Source organism: Hippopotamus amphibius, chromosome 1 (genome assembly GCF_030028045.1).
Source record: "Hippopotamus amphibius kiboko isolate mHipAmp2 chromosome 1, mHipAmp2.hap2, whole genome shotgun sequence".
NCBI classification, from domain to species: domain Eukaryota; kingdom Metazoa; phylum Chordata; class Mammalia; order Artiodactyla; family Hippopotamidae; genus Hippopotamus; species Hippopotamus amphibius.
Genome location: NC_080186.1, coordinates 169060182 through 169075413, shown reverse-complemented (window position 1 = coordinate 169075413; position 15232 = coordinate 169060182). Strand labels below are relative to the sequence as shown.

Here is a 15232-nt window from a genome sequence, read left to right as displayed (position 1 = left end):
TAGTCAATAATTATGTAATATCAGTAACTTGGTATGATGACAGATGGTAACTGGACTTATTGTGGTGATCATTCTGAAATGTACAGAAATACCAAATCACTACTTTGGGTAAGAGGAACTAACATAGTGTTCTGGGTCGATTATACTTCAAAAACAAACAAAAGCATAGAAAAAGAGATCAGATTTGTGGTTCCCAGAGGCAGGGGCTGAAGGGAGTGGGAATTGGATGAATGCAGTCAAAAGGTACAAACTTCCAGTTATAAGACAAATAAGTACTAGGGATGTAATGTCAATATGATAAATTTAATTAACACTGTTGTATGTTATGTATGAAAGTTGTTAAGAGAGTAAATCCTAGTGTTCTCATTACAAGAAAAACAATTTTTTTCTATTTCTTTAATTTTCTATCTATATGAGATTATGGTTGGTTACTAAACATTGTGGTTTATCATTTCATGATGTATGTAAGTCAAACCATTATACCTTAACCTTATACAGTACTGTATGTAAATTACATCTCAATAAAACTGAAAGAAAAAAAAAAAAGACTACCTTGCCTATCTAATTACAGATTATACCATAATTTTTAAAAATTACTTTTACAAAGGAATATTGACATGTTCTAAAGCAGACTTTATAATTAACCTCATATCCAATAAATAACAAATGGTAATTTCCACTTTTTCCCACAACTACTTTTCCTGCTAATGTCAGATATCAAAAATTTCCTAGTTTCTAAAGTATGAAATTTCAACATTTCCAATTCCCCTGCTTCTCTTCCAAATCTTATCTTCAATCATTTCTTAGAACCTGTCAAATCTTTTTTTAGAAATCCTTTTCACCATGCCTTTCTTTCATTCTTATTACCACCATTCCTTATTCAAGTCTTAATCACTTCATTCCTGAACTTGCTGCTTCTGTCATGTACCTCTCCAATTCCATCCAGCATGGTCAGATAAATCACCATTATGCCAGGTCTCCTGTTCAAAATGCTACAATGGACTTCTAATGGTTACCAAATAAATTTTAAACTATTACATTTGATATTCCAAGTCATATACGCTCCATTCTCAAAATATTTTTATCACTTTATCTTATACATGGAAGCCTGGAAAAACTGCTCCCATATCCTCCTTCCCACAAAACACCCTCTCACATAAAAGCTCTAATGAGATATGCAAAACTTCCTGACAATTTCTCAGAAAGAGTGAATGTCTAAGCTGCTCTGTTTCAGGTGTGAGGGTTCAAGAGTAAGTAGCAGCCAAGTCAATGTGACTATTCATGGGTCCCTATACATAAATAATTTACATTCTGCTAAGTAACTTCACTTATTCCCTCAATTTCTGTTATCCTATCCATTTTATCTTCATATGCTGAAACACTATCAATCATTTAATACACTTCTCAATTGCCATCTCTTGAATAACCATAAAAGACATTCCTCGTGACTGGTTTACTGTGTGTATACAACCTGGACTTCTCACAAATAGGACTGCCTTCAGGCCTGTGCATATATTTGCATTATTTCTGTCTAAAAGCCCATTCCTCCTTTGCTAACATCTTGGTATCCTACACATACCTCATGACACAGTTCAAAAAACTTTACCTATGCCTCAAGAAAGTGCTACCCCTTCTATAGCACTAAGCACACTGGCCATAAGTTTTAGATAACCTCCTCACTACAAGCTCCCTAGTATAGAAACTGCATTGTATTTATATCCATCTTTGTTCACTTACTCAAAACATTTGCCAAAATGGGCATTACATTAAATTCTTTCTTTCTCCCCAAATATGTTAAGTCCTTGGAAATATGTACAAGATACTCAAGAAATATACAGTGCAGGTAGAATAAGTTACTGAATGTTATTCTTCTGAAAGGTAAAATCCAGAAGAGACAGGGGCTTGATTTCCAACTTAAAACTACACAATTTTGTATAGGTAGCAAATACATGTTGCCTCCTTGAGATTCAATTTCCTCTTCTAAAAACTGATGGGAGAACCATCATATTTACTAAATCACTACACTAGGCCAAATACCAGAAATTATAAGTTATGTCCTTTAAGGCTTACAACATAGCTACTCTGTGTTAATGGATGGTACAGAGTCTCATAAAACTTAAGTATTTCACACAAGTGGGTAAACAATGATTCGGAAACCAAGTGTGGGGACTGCCCTGGTGGTCCAATGGCTAAGACTCCTCACTCCTGATGCAGGGAGCCAGGACTTGATCCCTGATTGGGGAACTAGATCCTGCATGCGTGCTGCAACTAACAAGTCCACATACCACAACTAAAGATCCCACATGCCACAACTAAGACCCAGAGCAGACAAAACAAACAAATAATTTTTTTTTTAAAGCAAGTGTGATTAAAAAGTTCATCTCCTTCATACTGCCCTACCCCCAGGAAGAACTGGATTATTTACTTTAGGTGAAATTCCAGTATATGGTTCTTAGACTTTTTAATATCTACCATTTATTGAGCAAAAGTAGAGATTTAAACAATAAAGGATTTTCAAAACAGAAATTGTAGTAAATTAAATTTAGGAAAGGAGTTTCTAAGCCTTAAAAATGTGGAGAAAAGTACCAAATGAAAGGAAAAACTAAACAATGGATAAAGGATTAAGTGCCCTTAGCAAAGCTCCCACTGAATACAACTGAAATGTGGGGTTAAATTAAAAAAATGAAACCTCATAAACATACACAGAAGTGGCACAAAAGTAAGGAATCCAAATGCAAAGAACGAAGTGAAAGCAAAATACCAGGAAGTAGGCTAGCAACAAAGCCCCGATCTACCAGATGATTTCTCAACTTTAGAAGTAAGACCTTTCACTTTGATAGCTGTAGGGAATGAGAGAGGAAATAAAATAGAGAATCCATCAAAGACACAGAATCCATAGGAGACTTACTCATCCCAAAGAGCTACACACTCACTGCAAGGTTTAAGCCCATCTTGCAAAAGGGAGAGGAAGAAAACTTGCTTAGCACTGAGAAAAGGACTGCTGGGGATGGGAGGCATTCAAAACAGAAGCCATCCTTCATGCAGGTCTGTAGTTTTAATCCATAATCCCTTAAACACATAAGAAAATTTAAAGAATTTCAGGACTAAAAACATACATACATGCAACTGGCAAAAACAAATCTAAAACCTCTTTGCAAGAATGCAATTTTAATCCAAACCTCAAAGAATTCCCACACCTAAAGTTCAAGACATATGAAGTAATGTACAAATATGCCCCCCCCCAAAAAAACCCAAAATGAAAACCCCAAATCCCCAACTACAGCAAAACCCAATCACGAGTCATGATGAGCAATAACAGACAGAAAAAAGGTAGTAGAATCACACCTGCAAATATTCCAATATATTTGAAGTATCAGAAAATATAAAGCTATAACAAAAAACAAACAAAAAGAAACTTGAAAATAAGCCGCCAGAGATTATAAATAGCAACCAAACAGGTAAGGATTGACCAGGACAAAGTAAATAAATAAACTCCTCCCGAAGTTTCCTCCCTCTCCACTGCCAGGCTAGCAAATAGTGAGTAACAAGAAATAGCCATCTACATTAGAAAGAGGGATAAGAATATGGAGATATATCCTGTCTGAAACACAAGAGCTCAGAGAAGGCCTAAAACTGAGGGTAGAACAGGAACACTTAGAAAAATCTTCCAAAAAACCAGCCCCACCCCTAAGCACAAAGTAACACTAGAGGAATTTGAAATCACTGGTGCACTGAAGGTAACTATTACAATAACAACAACAAAAATCCAAACCTAGCTCAATTCTAGCAGAAGAGGTGTGTTCATCTCCAGTCCTAAACACTATCTACCCTCTGTCTTTACTGCCTTACACATAATATCTAATATCAAATACAAAATAACAACTCATATAAACATAAAAAGGATTAAAAACAAACAAACCCAATACACTGCCAAGAGACAAAGCAATCAACAGAGCAATTCCTGAAAATTAAGAGATGACCCAGATGAATGTCAGACAGGATATAAAACAACTATAATTAATATGGTAATGGTTCAGTAGAAGAGGTGGACAATATAATTAGACAGATGGAACAGACATAAGACAAGTATTAGAGTAAAATGAAAATGTCAGAAACAAAAACCATGGTACTAAAGATGAAGAATGCCTTTGATAAGCTCATCGGTAGACCTGATGCAATCAACATTAAGTATTAATGAACTTAAACAAAGGTCAACAGAAATTGCCCAAAATGAAAGGGGGGGGGGGGGGGAGCGGTGGGGGAGAAAGGAAGAGAGAGAAAGTAAAAAAGGAAACTGAAGGAATTAAATGGTATATTAAGATATAACTATTTGCAAGGCAGAAATAGAGACACAGATGAAGAGAACAAACATATGGACACCAAGTGGGGAAAGTGGGGAGGGTTGGGGGGGAATGAATTGGGAGACTGGGATACCAAATTGTACACTCTAAATATATGCTGTTTATTGTCTGTTAACTGTATCTCAATAACAGTTCTTAAAAAAAAAAAAAAGATATAACTAAAGAATGAAGCAGTAAATTGGGAAAACAGCTAAAAAAAATAAGAGTATGTAGCACAAAATCAGGATGAGATGAAAAAAAGAAAAAAATCTAAGAAATATAGAGAATAAGCTGAAAATATTTAACACATTTAAACAAAGTTCAAGAACATTATAACAGAAAGAAAAATGAAGACAATGTCCAAAGAGAAAATGACAGATGTTTTTACTTAAAAAAAAAAGGAAAAAAAAAAGCCCAAAGCTCTCCAACAAATCCAAAGCAGGATACAAATCCACACAGAAAAGATAAACAAAAGACTTTCAATGCAGCCATAAGGAAAATACAGATTAGCTATAAAGAAAGGGCAATTAAATTAATAACTGACTTCTTAAAAAACAACGGATGCCAGAAAACAGAATATATCGACTACTAAGAAAAATAGAACGGATTTTTCTCCTAAAATTGCATTCATAGTAAAACAATCCTTAAGAATAATACAATATAAAGCTATTTTCAGGCATAAGATAAAGAAAAAACAATACATTCAGTTGAAACCTTTACCAACAAAACCCCTTTATTTTTTTTTTTTGGGCACACGGGCTTAGTTGCTCCGCGGCATGTGGGATCTTCCTGGAGCTGGGATCGAACCCGTGACCTCTGCATTGGCAGGCGGATTCTTAACCACTGTGCCACCTAGGAAGCCCAAAACCCCTTTATTGAAGAAAAATTTAAAGGGTATGCCTCAGATGTAACACAAATGGTCCCCTAAGTAAGGTTTCAAATCCAAGAAATAACTAATAGTAAAGAAATGCTAAATACATGGTTAAATCTGAGCAAATAATGACTGCATAAAACAATACAATAAGAGAAAACTTGTGGAATAAGTAAACAGAACTAAAATACTGGTCAATCACATCTGGAAATAGTCACCAGCATTAAACTTTTATCAACTTTGCTACTTATTAACTTTGGTTATTGTTTAGTAGGCTGGAATTAGCAGGAAAAAAAATATACCAAATACAGTATCTAAGGGCATATTGGGGGAAGGAATTGAGAGTGGAAAAAAAAAAAAAACTTACTATATTATACGTAGAGCAAAAATAACAGGAGGAAAAAAATAGAATACATACAAAGCATATAAGATGGTAAAAGTAAATCCAAGCCTGTCAGATATTACAATAAATATAAATGGAAGAATCTTTTCAGGTAAAAAAAAATTTTATACCAAATGCAGAAAAAGAGTTAGCCTCCAAGTACTAAGGTCCACAGAATCCAGATACAAAGATGACAAAAAGAGTACCAGAAATTAAATCACAAGCTAACATCTCACTAAGAAATAATGAATCCCAGAATCCTAAACTCAATTATCAAATTAAGCCTAGAAATGCAGAAAAAAATGTAACAAATAGCTCAGGCTGAGCATTTACTGGGAATGTAAGGGTAACTTAATATTATACAAATCTATTAATATAAATCATCCTATTAAGAGATCAAAGGAGAAGAAAGCACAGATTGCTATAACAAATGCAGAAAAAAAAGTCTGTAATCAATTTCAGTATCCTTTCCTGATAAAACTTTTTAACACTATTTTTTATACTCAATATCCCTTTTAAGTTATGAACTTTTGACAGAATCCCAATAGTTTTTTGATATTTCTTTGCTTTCTGACATAAGAAGTCCTAGTCTAATAATTTCCTGCTCCACATGTGATGTAAGCTGTTATTTCATGGAGGCTTATATCCTTTTAGTGGGGAAATAGTATTTACTCACCATAATTTGGGCTCTTATAACCACTAGGAATCACTAAAACTAATTTTTTGTTGCTGCTTCTAAACTTTTGCAATGAATAGCCCTAAAAACATATTTTTTTCATAAAGTGAACCAACTTGGGGAATATTTTTAAGACAAATGCTGATATATCCTATTCAAATTTTGGACTAGAGTCTTACTTAGTATCTTTTATTATGTACAACTCTTTCACATTCAGGAAAAATGATTCCTAATGACAATAATAATATATACATTATTATTAACTACATTATATAAATTATAATTCTTTGTAAATTTAATTACAACCAATTAAGTTAAATGTATCTTAACAGAATTTCTTTTCATACGATACACTTAGGTTATCTATACACATGTATGTTATATATACATATATAATAGCTTTAACAGTATCAACATTACCAACATTCTGATTCCACATAATCTTGGTTCTTAATGACTTATGTATATAAGATTTATATACAAATGCATATGTTAATTATAATTATGTTACATATATGTAATTATGTGTAATGTGTAATGTGTTTCTATACACACACACATAAAACTTTTAAAATACTGCCATTACTACTAAAAATGAAACTACTGACTTTTTCTGTCCTCATGAGATCCCCCTTAAAAATGCATGGACAAAATATTGTCTTTTAAAGTCACCAGAAATAAAAATTCCTGGTGGAATTAAACCAACAATTTTACATATTACTTTTTTTAAAGAGATTATATTTTTTCTCCTTTTTGAATTATTTTAAGTATTTTAAAACTTTACTTGGCTCCATTAAGCAGCTCGTCTTTCTCAGGTTTTCTTGAGTTCTTCTTGCATTTTTATTGTTTCAAATGTATTATGCACAAAACAACCACCATTCTGATGGTACTTTTCACTGGAATCTCATTAAATTCACAACATAATGTAAGGAAAATGAATACCTTTATGATGATAACTCAGTTAAGAACATGGTATCTCATTTTTTGTTCAAGTTGCATTTTTTATTTTGGGGGAGTATTTAAAAACAATGTCTTTGCAAATTTAAGTTTATGTTGAAGTATTTTATGTAGTTATTGTAAATGTATTCTCTTATGTGACATTTATTTACGTCACATGTCAATTTCTTGACCTCCATAAGAAAATCTGCTGGGATTTTCATGGGGATTACACTGAATTTTTTTTATCACTTTGGAGACAATTTATATCTTACAAATATTGATTCTTTCAGTTGACTCAGAGCTAAGGAAGGGCTCAAAATTTTTTTTATGATTTTCTGGATCGCATTTTCCTGTAACTTTTGTTAAATTTATTCTGATGTATATGAATATTTCTGACATTTATAAAGGGTTTGCTTACTAAATTGTTTTTGTAACATTTTGTTGTTCATAAATATAAATACAATTGACTTCTGTATATGAACAAGTACAGAGTGACCTTGCTGAAATGATTATTACTTCTAAAAGTTCATATGTAGGTATTTTTGGATTTTCTATATGTGAATCACATCATTTGTGACAGAAGGGTTTGTGCAGATACCTTGAATGAAGTTATGAAAGTTTCCCTCTTTTCCTGGCTTACTAAAAGTTTTAGAAATCCTCATGAATGGATTTTGATTATCATCAAATGCTTTTTTTTGTACCTATAGAGATGATAATCTGACTTCTTTCCTTAATTATATTAATATAACAAATCACACTGATTTTCAAATACTAAATCAATCCTGCAACTCTGGAAATAAATTCAACTTTGTCATGATATTTTATCCTCTTTATTTATCACTCAGATTTGATTTCCTAATATTTGAAGATATTAAAATATAATTTCATTAAACAAAAATGACTTGTAGTACTGTTTCTGAGTAACATCCTTGTTAGGTTTTGCTTTCAAAATTAAACTGTGCTCTTAGACAATGTTATGTCACTATTATCTCAATTAAAAAAATTAAACTGGGCTCATTAAGGGAACATACTCAATTTTTCTGTTTCCTGTTAGACTTTATGTATTATTTCTTCTTTAAATGTTTGGAAAAATTCACCAGTGAAATCATGTGGGTCTGAATTTCTAAATGGGAAGGTCTGTAATTAAAGGTCCACTTTTTTTCTAGATACTGGCGTATGCAGATTTTCTGTTTGTGTGAGAGTGTGTGCCAGTTTTGGTAAGCTGTGTATTTCAAGGAATTTGACTAAATTCTCAAACTTATTTGCTTAAAATGTTCATAATATCCTTTTATTACTTTTTAAAAAATTCATTAGATCCATAGTACTATACCCTTTCTCACTTTGACACTGGTTATGTACTGTTTTGTTCTTGATTATTTTTGACAGGGATTTATCAATTTTATTATTCTTTTCTGAGAACCAATTTTTGCCTTTGCTGATTCTTCTTAAGTTTGCTTGACATGCCACTGATATTTATATTTATCTTTATTATTTCTTGGCTTCTAATTTCTATTGGTATAATTTGCTAGTTTCTAACTTCCTAATGTGGATACTTAACCCATCTAATGTCAGCCTTTCATCCTAACAGCAAGAAAGGCTTAAGCTGAATTTCATGTTTTGATATGTCATTTTCATTCAGTTCAAAATATTTTCTCATTTTCATAATGATGAAATTACTACAGTTTCCGACTATAAATAAAAAAAACTATAAATCATAAAATTTAAAATCTTTCTTTTTTGAGCTTTATATTCTGCTTATGGTCAACTTTGAAAAATAGTCCATGTGCACTTCAAAAGCAGATGTATTCTATTGTTGATGGATGTAGTGTTCTCTATATGTCTATTAGGCAGAGGGTTGTTTCCATAAACCTCATAAGCCAACCTCTGCTAGCTTCAAACTTATCTTCTGCAGCTTTCTCACTTCTTTCAGCCTTCACAGAACTGAAGACAGGACCTCGTGCTAGATTAGGTTTTGGCTTCAGGAATGCTGTGGCTGGTTTGACATTCTATCTGGACCACTAAAACTTTCACCCTACGAGCAATGAGGCTGTTTCACTTTCTTACCATTCATGTGTTCACTGGCATAGCATTTTTAATTTCCTTTGAGAACCTATCCTTTGCAATCACAACCTGGCTAAGTGTTTGGCACAAGAGGCCTAGCTTTCAGCCTATCTCAGCTTTCAACATGCCTTGCTCACTAAGCTTAATCATTTCTAGCTTTTAATTTAAAGTGAGAGATATGCAACTTTTCCTTCACTTGAGCACTTACAGGCCATTGTAGGGTTATTAACTGGCCTAATTTCAATACTGTTGTGTCTTAGGGAATAAGGAAGCCTCAGGATAGGACGAGAGATGGGGGAACAGCCAGTCAGTGGAGCAGTCAAAACACATACAACATCTACTGACCATCTTATGTGGGTGTGGTTCATGGTGCAAAACAATGATAATAGTAACATAAAGATCACTGATCACAGATCACTGTAGCAAATATAATAATTTTTAAATGGCACCAACACTTACTTGATGTAGGGTTGCTGCAAAACTTTGTTTTAGAAAAAAAAAGTATTTGCAAGGTGCAATAAAACAAAGTATGCCTGCAGTCAATATACATTTAGATGTACCTATATATTTACTCTTTCCATTGACCTTTGTTTCACATCTCTGTGCTTCCATCTGAGATCCTCTTCTGCCTGAAAAATTCTCTTTTAGTAAACTGAGTCCTGCCTGAAAAATTTTCTTAGCTTTTGTGTGAAAACTTTAAATTCCTTAATTAATGAAGGTAAAATTACTGCTGTGTTTTACTATTCCTCAGTTACTATTGCTCATTTAGAAGTAGTGGGGTTTTTCTTCTATCTTACTAGTTTTATGACTTTCTCTTTACTTTTGGTTCTCAGTAGTTTTACTATGATGTGCTTATGCATAAGTTTCTTTATGTTTATCCTGCTTTCAGTTTGTAACAACATACAGAAAAACCCAAATGAACCTTTTGGCCAACCCATAAAATCTGTGAGTTGACATCTTTTTAGTTTTGGACAATTCTCTTACCTTTTCTAATAATACGGTCATTCTCTCCTGTCCTCCTATGACTCCAGTTACACATAGATAAAACCTTTTCACTCTCAGTCGCCCAAGTCAATAGAAATAAAAATGAAAATAAACAACTGGGACCTAATCAAACTTACAAGCTTTTGCACAGCAAAGGAAACCATAAACAAAACGAAAAGACAACCTACAGAGGCAGAAAAATACTTGCAAACAATGTGACCGACAAGGGATTAATTTCCGAAATACACAAACAGCTCAAACAATTTGACAACAAAAAAACAACCCAACTGAAAAATGGGAAGAAGACCTGAAGAGACATTTCTTCAAAGAAGACATACAGATGGCCAATACTCACATGAAAAGATGCTCAACACTCTTCATTATTAGAGAAACGCAAATGAAATGGCAATGAGGTACAACCTCACACCAGTCAGAATGGCCATCATTAAAATGTCTACAAATAACAAATGTTGGAGAGGATGTGGAGAAAAGGGAACCCTCCTGCACTGTTGGTGGGAATGCAAATTGGTGCAACCACTATGGAGAACAGTATGGAGGTTCCTTAAGAAACTAAAAATAGAGTTGCCATATGATCCAGCAATCCCACTTCTGGGCATATATCCAGAGAAAACTCTAATTTTGAAAAGACACATGCACCCCTATGTTCACAGCAGCACTACTCACAATAGCCAAGACGTGGAAACAACCTAAATGTCCACTGACAGACAAATCAACAAAGAAGATGTGGTACATATATGTGATGGAATACTACTCAGCCATAAAAAAGAACGAAATAATGCCATTCACAGCAACATGGATGCAACTAGAGATTAACATACCAAGTGAAGTAACCCAGAAAGAGAAAGACAAATATTCACACATGATATCACTTATATGTGGAATCTAAAATATGATACGAATGAACTTATCTATGAAACAGAATCACGGATGTAGAGACTGGAGGCTGCCAAGGGGGAGGGGGATGGGAGAGGGATGGAATGGGAGTTTGGGATTAGCAGATGCAAACTGGTATATACAGAATGAGTAAACAAAGTCCTACTGTATAGCACAGGGAACTACATTTAATATCCTGTGATTAAACCATAATGGAAAAAGAGTATGAAAAAGAATGTGTATATGTATGACTGAGTCACTTTACTGTACAGAAGTGATTGTAAATCAACTATACTTCACAAAAAAAAATAAGCCCAGAAAAAAAATAAAATTTGGGGGAAAAATGACCTTTTCACTCTATTGCCTGTCTCCTATCCTCCATTACATTTTATTTTTCCTTGGATCTGTATACAGTTGACCCTTCAACATGTGGGGGTTGGGGTGCTTGACCATCCACGCAGTTTAAAATTTGTGTATAACTTTACAGTTGGCCCCCTGTATCCGCACTTTCAGATCAGTATATTCAACCAATGGTGTATCGTGCGGGACTTCCCTGCTGGTCCAGTTGTGGGGAACTCTCTGCTCCCAATGCAGGGGGCCCACATTCCATCCCTGGTTGGGGAACTATATCCCACATGCTACAACTAAGAGTTCGCATATCACAACTAAAGATCCCATGTGCTGCAGCTAAAGATCCTGCATGGTGCAACTAAGATCACACATGCCGCAGCTAAAAATCCTGCATGCCACAACTAAGATACAGCACAGCCAAATCAATAAGTATTTAAAAAAAAAAAACCAAAAACCTGCATGTAAGCAGACCTGCCCAGCTCAAACCAGTGTTGCTCAAAGGGGCCACTCTATTTTCTTCCTGCTTATTATTCAATTCCCTAAGTGTCTATTCAACTAAGTTTTACCTTCTGTTTAACCTGAGATTTTATTTTCAGTTATAGATGTTTCTAGTTGTAGAATCTGGGATTAACTCTTTCCTTTTATAGTTTCTAATCTGCTGAAATGTGTATATGTTTCTCTGATATTTGGATCTCCTGAGAGTTTGTTCATGTTGTCTCTTTTTTTATTCTCTTCAGTTTCTGACCACTTTTAGATGTATTCCATAGATTCTGATATGTAGTATACTTTCACTATTGTTATTTTTGCAAACTCTGTGATTTCAGTATGTATTTACTTATGCTTTGACAAAAATGTGTTTGATAGGTTTAAAATTTTTAAGATATAGCCTATATATTTTTTATTAGTAATTTAAAGTTTCATTGTATATAACCAGAAAGCATTTTTTAATATATCTACTTTATGGAAATTACTGATTTTTTTTTTTTTTGGTGAACATACAATTTTTGAAAATGCACATTAGACACCTGAGATGGTGTAGTATAATGTTGTAGAATATGACATATATTCATAAGATCCAACTTACTGTTTATTCTGTTTCAGTCTTCTCATTTTTTGTCTACTTGACCTATTTTATACTAAGAACACAGAATTACATTGTCTTATTTTGTAGCATATTTGTGTCTCACTGAATCTCCTGTAGTTTTTGCTTTATACAGAGGGTTTCTATGTAATCTTCTGCACAGAAATTCATGTGTTGTATCTTTACTGTTAATTGTAGGTTTTAGCATCAAAAAATATGCCCTTCTATGTCACAGTTAATGCTTTTTGGCTTGAATTCTACTTTGGTATTAAGATTATTGTATCTGCCCCCTTTTTATTTTCACTTGTTTAGTATACCACTGTCCACTGCTTTATTTTTAGCTTTCCTGAATCTTTTGATTAAGGAATCATAGGAATGTCTCTTATAAACAGTACATAGTTGTTGGGTCTCCTTTTGCAAGCCAAATTGAGCATCCTTTCCTTACAGTAGGTGAATGAAGCACATTCACATTTACTGGTATTACTAATATTTTCAGTCTCAATTATGTTATAACATTTCACAATTATGTGTATTTTGCTATACTTATTCCTCTAAGAAATGTATATTCTTTACTTTTTAATAAAAATTTTTTTTTGATATTTAGGAAGACCTGTATTTTTCTTTTAGTGATTAGTTCTGTACTTAAACCTTTTAAATGCCCTTTGTCCTTTTATTCCTTTTTCTCGTACAATTTTTAAAAGTTGAGATATAATTCACATACCATAAAATTTACCCTTTTAAAGTACACAATTCAGTGGTTTTTTTATATACTCACAAAGTTATGCAATCATTACCATTATCTATTCCACGACATTTTCAACATGCCAGAAAGGAACCTCATACCCATTAGCATCTACTTTTTGTCTCTATGGATTTACCCATTCTGAATATTTCATATGAACAGAATCATACAATATATGGCTTTTGCTGACTGGCTTTAGTTAGAATAATGTTTCCAAGGTTCATCCATATTGTAGCATATATCGATATTTGATTTCTTTTTATCACAGAATACTACTCCATCATGTGGACATATAACATTTTGTCTATCCACTTACGAAGGCAATAAATATTTGGTTTGTTTCTACTTTTTTTAGCTATTATAAATAATGCAATGAACATTAGTGTTCAAGCTTTTATGTGAACAAATGTTTTCAATTCTCTTGGGTATATATTTGATGGGTCATATTCTATTTTTAACTATTTGAGGAATTATCAAACTATTCTCCAAAGTGGTTGCACCATTTTCTACTTCTAACAGCAATGTATAAAGACTAATTTCTATATACCCTTGCCAATACCTGTTACTGTCTGCCTGTTTTATTATTACTCTTTTACTATCTGTTGGGAAAGAATCTTCCTTGGGCCTCTTGTGTTTCTACACATATTGCTGGGTTTGCCAAGAATGAAAATCCTGATCACTCATTAGCTGGGCCATTTCTCAGAGCTGTGTTTGTAGCAAGCAATTTTGAAGGATGAAGCAATGTTTCCCACTGGAAAAAGAACAGCCTGCTGACTATAAAAGCACTATACTTATTCACCAAGCTTAGTGTTTCTTAGCTGCAATGCAAACCTACAACGTGCATGGCATCCACCTGGGCTATCCAGAATCACCAACTAACACCTAGGGAACAAGAGGAACCTACAGATATATGCAAATTATTATGCTGTTCACTATACCAAAGGAACGAGATTCTTTGTCTTTGACTCAAGACATGTTTTGGTCTCATGTCTTCTGCCAACATCCATGAAATAACTAGTAAACTATTAGCTTTTTAATATAGTAAAATCAAATGCTAGACTGGGTATTATCTAATTTGGCATTTTTTATAGTATTTTAACTCTCTTCCCTTTTGTTTATGCAACAGACAATAAGCAGTAAGATTATTCTGTTTTCCTATTTCACTCTCCCTTTTCCTCCCTTTGTAGTTGTATTATCTCTACTTTGCCACAGCATATAACATATGTCCAGCAGTCTTCCTCTCCCATCTCTACCTTTGTTTTAGTAGCAGTACATCCATATATTTTAAATGGTTGCCATCACTTCATTTGCTGAGGTATTCTCAGTTATCTCTCAACCGGATAAAACATCCTCCAGTAGATTCCTTAAAGACAACTCAATGGTACATAATTCCCTAAAAACTTATATATTGATAGCTGTTTTTCCTCAACTTTGATATCTAAAAGGATGTGGCTGAATATAAAAACTTTGGTTCATACTTTGAGTTTTGTTTTTTTTTTTAATGCTGCTCACCATTGCCTTGCTTTGGTTGCCTGAGTGAAATGTAAAATATCTGAACCAGTGCAGTTCTTTTGCCTTTAGAAGTTATGCAATGTTTTTGCTTGGAAGCATAAGGATTTTTTATCTTTGAAATCTAATAGTTTTTCTAGGAAATGTCTTAGAGATGATCATTCTGGGCTAATTCTCCCAGTATCCAGTGGACCCATTCAATGTATAGATGTGAACCTTTTTCAATTTCTGGAGAATTCTCTTTGAATACAGCTTTAAATATTAGTTATTTTCCACTGCCTTTTCTTTCTTGGGACTCTAAAATTATGAATATTTTCCCTCCATTGCCTGTCTTTATTTCCAATATTTTCTCTGACACGTTTTTCCAGCTTTAAGACTGACATAGAACAGTGTGTAAGTTTA

At 33.5% G+C, this 15232-nt stretch overlaps 1 protein-coding gene across 17 annotated transcripts in view; it reads right to left on the bottom strand.

The window, feature by feature from the left end:
- The window catches only part of RAPGEF6 (Rap guanine nucleotide exchange factor 6), a 232112-nt gene that overhangs the window by 152351 nt on the left and 64529 nt on the right, over positions 1-15232 (bottom strand). The window lies entirely within an intron of this gene.